Genomic DNA, 6,000 nt, shown 5'->3' with positions numbered 1-6,000 from the left:
CCCCCCCCCAAAAGGAAAGAAATGAAATCACTACTTCAGCAGATGCTGAAAGCTCCCTTGGGATCTCTGGTTAGTTTATGATTGATTTAAATATCAGAAATGAATAAAGAGATCTCGGGGTGAGGGGTGGGATTGGTAATTGAAAGCTTGTCCTTGAACTCTGGGAGCCTCTCAGCCTTACCCTTTGTAGATAGACAAGAACCTTCCCCAAGTAGGTGATAACCGTAGCTCCATCCATCGGCTTGGCTAGCGTAAGGACTGTGGTGTTGCTCTCTCCCCTCTGCTCTCTTGATCACAGCGCTCCATCTCCTGCTGCCTCTCTTAAGCAATCTTCTGCCTTACAGGAGCCTTCCTGTGAAGCATCAGTCTCCCAGTCTGCCCTTGCTATGGACTGCTTCACTGCAGTCAGCCTATACGGGACTCAGGGCGTATTCTTAAAACATCGTCGGCGCTGGCATCTGCATTGGTGTTGGCATCTGCATCTGCTTCATTGTTATTGCCATCATCATCATCATCTAGGCATGTTTAGAGGGCTGGGAGAGTTGGCTCAGTAAAAAAAAAAGTGTTTTCTGTGCAAAAAACAAGGACCCAAGCCCTATCCCCAATACCTGTGTAACATAGTATGCATGAGTGTGCTCCTGCAACACTAAGACAGGAAGATGGAGATTGAAGAATTTGTAAGTTTTGTTGGCCAGTTAGCCTAGCTGAGCCAGTGGGTTCCAGGTAAGTGAGAGATCCTGACTCAGAAAGAAAGGTAACGAGGAATTGAGAAACACTCCTGGTATTGACCTCTTGGCTCCATACACACGAGTGAACGAACACATTTACATGTGTATATATACCCAACACACACACGCATACACACAGACGCACACATAATCATACAGGACAATTTTTAAATGTCCAAATAGATAAAAAGCATCACTCCATTGGATTAAGCAAAAAGAAAGACCCAGGACCCTAGAGAGCTGTCATCCTGGCCACCAGCCTGGTTTTTCTTTTTTCCTCAAAGCTCCACTGAGGATCAGATAGAAAGCACTGTAAGACACAGATTCAAACTGCTTCTAGGCACTTAGCAATACTTCACAAAAATGGATACAGCAATGTAGCAGAAACAGGGCAAAAGGAGCCTAAGGTCTTATCTGAGTCCCCACACTTAAAATAGACATTAGCTGGCAACTTGAGCCTGATTGCTGTATTAGTGGACCTGAAAAAGCCCAGAACCAGGCACCTTCCTAGACCTTGGTGGTAGATTACTTTCTTCCTTCCCTTCCTTCCCTCCCTCCCTCCCTCCCTCCCTCCCTCCCTCCCTCCCTCCCTGCCTCCCTCCCTCCCTCCCTTCCTCCCTCCCTCCTTCCCTTCCTCCCTCCCTCCTTCCCTTTCATTTTCTGTAACTTCCTATGGGATGGTGTCTTTCCTTGAATGCTGGAAAGTTCTTGGAGGAGAGAACATCATAGGATAATTGGAGGAAAGAAGGAAGGGGGTAAGGAGGAAAAGAGAGAGGCAGGGAGAGAAGGAAGGAGGGAGGAGGGAAAAAGGAAGGAGGGAAGAGGGAAAGAGGGAGAGAGGGAGGGAGGGAGGGAAGAAAAGAAAAGGAGGGCACCTTTAATTCTGTTTTGCCTGTGTAAATCTGTTCTGTATGGAGTTTCCCTGACAGCCAGGTAAATGATGCTCCTGGATTCTAGTTCATTTCCTAAATCCTCACCTGACACTTCTTTCCTGGTGCTTTCCTTTCCATTCCTGTCAAGCAGAGGTTTTGAGCATGCTATGGGCTTGAGCATTGTGCCACAGTTCTCTCCCACAAGTCACCTGGGTAAACTTCCATTCCTTCTTCCCTCCCAAGATCCAGAGATCAGTTCTGCCTTTAGCTAGAACCCAAAGTTTCTTCTTTATTTGGATTTCTTTGGTTGTCTTGTATGTTCATGAAAAGGAAGATTGGGAGCAGCATTAAGTTAGGGAACGAGTTAACAAACGTGGGGGTTAGGAATGTAAGCCACGTGAGACGTCCACTTATGAGACTTAGTCTTAGAAAGGTCACAAGTGATCCTCCACTCCTGAACAAGGCAAAAGGTACCTAAGGTCTTATCCGAGTCCCTACACCTAAAATAGAGAATTAGCTGGAAACTCAGCCCTGATGTCTATGTTCACACCTTTGTTTATTCCTCATTTCTCAGAGAAATGTAGGGCAAAGACTTGGACTATTAGGGACATGTGGTGGCTGTTAGAGAGAAGCTTAGTGAGCCATTTCCTTTGAGGGCGATCTTTTATAAGCCAGCCCACAGAGAGTTCAGTGAGAAGACATGGGGGACGTAGGTCTTACAAATATGCAAAATCCATATGGGTAAGAGAATGGGGAGAATGGAAGAACTCTGGCAGACGCATTTGCTCTTTCAATATAGTGGGTCTGTATACATACACACACACACACACACACACACACACACACACACACACACACACACACATATTCGAATTGAAAACATTTGAGACGCAGTCCCAGGCACTTCCTGCAAACCCACAGGGTAGCTCACACAGCCTGCTAATGAGCTCCAATTCTTCTGTTGTGTGGTCTTTCAACTCCGAGGCTATGCTTCAACCTCAATTCTGCCTGTTTTATACATTTTAAGATCAGTATAAAGAGATGAGATCTTTTTCTGCCATATAGGAACCCAACTCTCAAGAGTCAGCATTTAGCCAAATGGCTTCATTGTATCTTGAAGTTTAGTCCACTTACAAATAAATTAGGCTATACAGTGCCTTTGTAATGTACATCATGAAAAATGAACTGCCAGCTTAAAATAGATTCTCTTTTCCTGCCAAGTGTATTATGGGAAAAATGTACTCCATCTGGCAGGGTGGACCATGTGGTTGTATAGAAGGAGCTTAGGTAAGGGACAGTCCTTTGTGTCAAGAGGCCTCTTGAGACCCTGATCTGTATCAGGACATTTGTCAAGATGGAGGGAGAAGCACAGTATTTAGCAAGCTACTCCCTCTTACACCACCCAGAGATTTTTCCCTTTCTGCCAATAACAGCAGCTGACAATTGAGACCCCAGTGGGAGTTGTCCTCTGCCTTTAAATACAAAGGCCCTAGATTAAGTGCACATATTGGATGAGATACACAGATTCAATGCAATATCTTATCACAATTCGAATAATACTCATCACAGAATGTAGAAAATAATTTAAAAGTCATATGGAAGCAAGACAGACTCCAGATAGCCAAAGAAATCATTAGCAAAAAGAACGATGTATACCACACTATCAGACTTCAATTATATTACAGAGCCACAGTAATCAAAACACATAGACTAGAACATGAAACCCATTAATAAATAATGCAGCTGAACACGTGATTTTTAACAAAGATGTCTAAAATATACATTGCAGAAGTTACAGTCCCTTCTATAAATGATGTTGGCAAAATTGGACATCCCCACATTAAAGAAAGAAACTAGATCCCCATCTCTCACCCTGTATGAAAATAAATTCAAAATGTGTTACAACTTGGGAACACTTGAGATACAGACTTAGGCAAAGACTTCTGAGAAAACAATAATCCAGGAAATAATATCTGGAATTGAGAGGTGGAGTCAGACATAGTGGTGCACACCTTTGATCCCAGCACTTGGGAGGCAGAAGCAGATAAAGTTTGGGATCAAACAGGGGCTACATAATGAGAACTTTAAAAAGTTCAAAAAAGGGTGCGGAGGCAGGATTGAAAGATTGAAGTGTATGAAATTGAAATCTCAGCATGGCTCAGAAAAGAATCACCTTCTGATGGGCAATCATGAGAAGTAGCAAGAGCCTGAGTTGTTTAGGAGAAACTACGGCACCTCCTTGGTCAACAACTCATGGGGAGATTGGTGGTATCCCATTCTAGTCCTTGCGAATTCTATTTCATTACCTATGGCTTTTGGTAGGAACATCACACATCCATACAGAGTATCTCCACTCCAAATCTTTTTTCAAAAACATATTCTTAATAAGTTTACAAAAATAGTAGGTTTCTTTATGGTTTTTTCATACCACCTTAGTTTTGGCTAATCTTTTTCATCTATCCCTATCTGACAACACCCTCATCTCTGGGATTTTCCCACTGAACCTCCAGAAAGAACATGGCCTGCTAGCACTTGAATTTTTAGCTCATTGAGAAGCCACCTTGAACTTTTGGTCTCCAGGACTTGTGGATAATGACATATTGTTGTTTGACACCAGCGGGTGCGATAATTACAGCAGAAATAGGAAACGAATCCAATTGTGCTGGTGTTGCTATCTCTGAAAATAATTTATTAAATGTCTGGTACTCAGGATGAAGTTTTTGAGTCTTTTTTTCCCCCCTCTTAGGAAAAGTCACTGTTTCAAAATGAAATCGAATCCTTTGTGGTCACAATCACTTTCGTATAAAATGATTGACAGGAAGATATATGGAGGCCTTTCTTACTCCTTATTATCTTCAAAGGAATCATTAAACAACTTTTAAAATCGTGTTTTATCCGTGCTGCATTTCATCTGGTTATTGCCCTAGGCATACATAGACACACTCTCTCAACTACTTCTGAACTTTTACCTTAGACTTGAAAGCCCTTGTCTTTTTGAAAGTTTATAAAACCGATCTTCTGACCTGCTAGCAGAAAGTGGATCTCATACTATGTGAAGCCACTGTGCTGGCGTTTCCCAGGTGACCTTTCAGAAGACCCCGGAGAAGACAGTAGGCGATTGTGATCTCTCTTGTCTTCCTACGATCTCTAAGGACCACAGTTATCCTGAGGGTTCCTTCTCCCTTGCCATTTGCCTGTTGATGGGTTCAGTCATGAACTCTCATTCTTTTGCAAGCTTGCTAGTTCATCTAGAGTTTTATAATCTCCAGTAGTTCAAAATTGCACCCCATCTGTGTAAACACATTTCGTTAATCCCCATTTCTCTCCAAACACTTCTGCTTTGTCTCCTCTCTTTACACCAGCCATCTGCTGTTAACCTTTCTTCAATCTTTTCTTCACATTTCAACGCTGCCCGCCTGTACCATACACCAGAACCCTACTGAGCTTGCTTTAGTCAAAGTCATGGCTGGCCACTTGCTTGCTCAGTCCCATGATGTCAAATAATATACTTCAGAACATATCATCACTACTAAAAGGCTCACGACAACTTAGAACAATGTTTCAAAATCTATGATGAGAAGCAGAAAGAACTTTTGTAGAAATAAGAACGAGAACTTGATCTGATGGCCTGCTAGTTCTTGCTTTTCTATTGCTGGGTCGTTTCAGAATCTGTCTGGTTGGCTCAGACAAACCTTTACATCTTTAAAAACCACGTGATTCTTTATATATGAAATCACCTGTTTCATTTTGTTGTGCAGGCTGGCCTAAACAAGCCCCTTCAGTGTGTATCTATATTTGGCCTTTAACTCTTGTTCCTCTTGTCTCTCCCTTCTAAGTGCTGACATTTTAGGCATGCACTAGTGTTGGAGGCTTCCATATGACATTTTATTTGATTTTTCAAAAGAACTCCAAAAGATGAGGAAGACGGTATTCTTGGGATTCCCCTGTGAACAGTAATAAAAGCAGTGCTGAGGAAAGCCACTTGTCTAGTGAGCCATGAGCTGATCTTAAATACTGGATGTTCATTGAGTTCTCTTGTTTGGGACACTTTGCTTCCAGTAGCAGTCATATTATGTAATTTACTGTGAGATAACTGATGTATGGGACCAGGTGATTGTTCTAAAGAAGCCACTGAGATACCTGAAATACTGGATCTACTAGAGTCTATCCAGGAAGTATTTGATTGTCTGTCCATAGACTAAGGTTCTTTGAAGGTTGATGGAATACAAGGTATTTATAAAGCATGGATGCAACATTTCTAGGACAGGCAGGAGACAATGGGATAGAGGTAAGTGTTACATTCCAAAGATCTTTGCTATGGGAATATTTTCCTCCAAGCAAAACAGAAGCTGACCAGAATGGCTGTGCCCTTCATATTTATACATGTAGAACTACTGTTG

Source organism: Mus musculus, chromosome 1 (genome assembly GCF_000001635.26).
Source record: "Mus musculus strain C57BL/6J chromosome 1, GRCm38.p6 C57BL/6J".
Taxonomy (NCBI): domain Eukaryota; kingdom Metazoa; phylum Chordata; class Mammalia; order Rodentia; family Muridae; genus Mus; species Mus musculus.
The sequence above is the reverse complement of the archived record's forward strand: the minus strand, read 5'-3'. Positions refer to the sequence as shown.